The 1,366-nt window shown below is 37.8% G+C and overlaps 1 pseudogene; it reads right to left on the bottom strand.

Moving 5' to 3' along the window:
• Window positions 1-741: 741 nt before the first annotated feature.
• On the bottom strand, window positions 742-947 carry LOC129490948 (uncharacterized; annotated as a pseudogene).
• Between the last annotated feature and the right edge of the window lie 419 nt (window positions 948-1,366).

Genomic DNA, 1,366 nt, shown 5'->3' with positions numbered 1-1,366 from the left:
TGAATTCCTAGAGACAGAAGCAGAATGGAGGTTGCAGGGGCCAAGGGAAAGGGGAAAGGGCAGTTATCATTCCTTGGTGGGGGCTTTTGTTTGGGATGTGAAAGTGTTCTGGAGATGGATGGTGGTGGTGATTGTGCAACATTGTGGGTGTGTTTGGTGTCACAGAATTGTACACTTGAAAATGGTTAGGATTCTAAATTTTATGTTGTTTTACCAAACTAAAAGCAAAAATGTCAGAAAACTTACATTCATATTCTGAATATGATTCACGGAACATCACGATCTCACCTAGATCCTAAAAAACAAATGTGTGCACCAAGTGCAGGCAAATAGAAAATGTTTGTGGACAGTGACGTTCACTAGGAGAGGCTTTGCTGTGCCCACTTATTAGGAGCCATTCTCTACTGTTTACTGCACTAGTCCTAAAACTGCTTCCACTATGACTTTCTGACAGAGCCCTTGTTTTTGCCCAGTATTATAAACTGAGTTACATAAAGGCAGAGCAAATGCTAAAGGAAACTGTCCAGAAGGAAGGACAGTAGTAAGTGGAGAGATGTTATTGCAAACAAGCACCTGGTAACAGCTGTGTTAGTTGGTAAGTGAAAAGGAGCTCATAGGCAAAGCCTGTTACACCCCAGCATGGCAGCTTGCTGCTTAGGTGTGGGCTTTTTCTGTTTTTGTTGTGCCACTTACTGTTAACAGGTTGTGTGTTTCTAACATTTCTCATTTCAATTTATGGAAAATTGTTACCCAATTACCAGTTTTATGCAGAACATCTGATTGGCAGGATCAAATGGTCAACATTAAGCATGTGTATATTATTTTCGACCATCTCCCTGCTCCAAAAGTCCACTTAATATATTGTCCTGGGATAGAGGATATACCAGATATTAAACTGATGAAAACAGATTCTACACTTGATCTTAGCCAAAATACCTAGAAGGGATTCTCTCCTTTAATCTCTTGCACCTCAGATCCTTTAATCTCTTGCTGCTCAGACTTGGTAGGAGAAATTTTGTCCTAACATTCCTTAGCTTTGCTGAAGCAAGTCTTACACATGTATTCTTCATTAGCCTTATATTCATTATATTCTGATCCTGTTTTTTATGCATAAAAAAGAGAGGTAGGTTCTAAATAGTTTGTTTTCAACTCATTTTTCTAATAATCAATTCTATCAATTCAATTCTCTCCAAAATCATTTGGTAAGAATTTGAGACAATGAACTGGAACAAAAATGAACTTCAGTATTTCAAAAGAAATTTAACATGAATTTGCTCTAATCTATGCCCATTTTTGGACTAATTCCCCTTTGCTTTTTGGAAATTCTCTGTGTTAGCATACAGTATATTTTGCTCCAAAGGTTTGC

The sequence above is a fragment of the Symphalangus syndactylus genome, chromosome 9 (genome assembly GCF_028878055.3).
Source record: "Symphalangus syndactylus isolate Jambi chromosome 9, NHGRI_mSymSyn1-v2.1_pri, whole genome shotgun sequence".
Classification (NCBI taxonomy): Eukaryota; Metazoa; Chordata; class Mammalia; order Primates; family Hylobatidae; genus Symphalangus; species Symphalangus syndactylus.
Note: the sequence above shows the minus strand (reverse complement) of the source record. Positions and strands in the feature narration are given on the sequence as shown.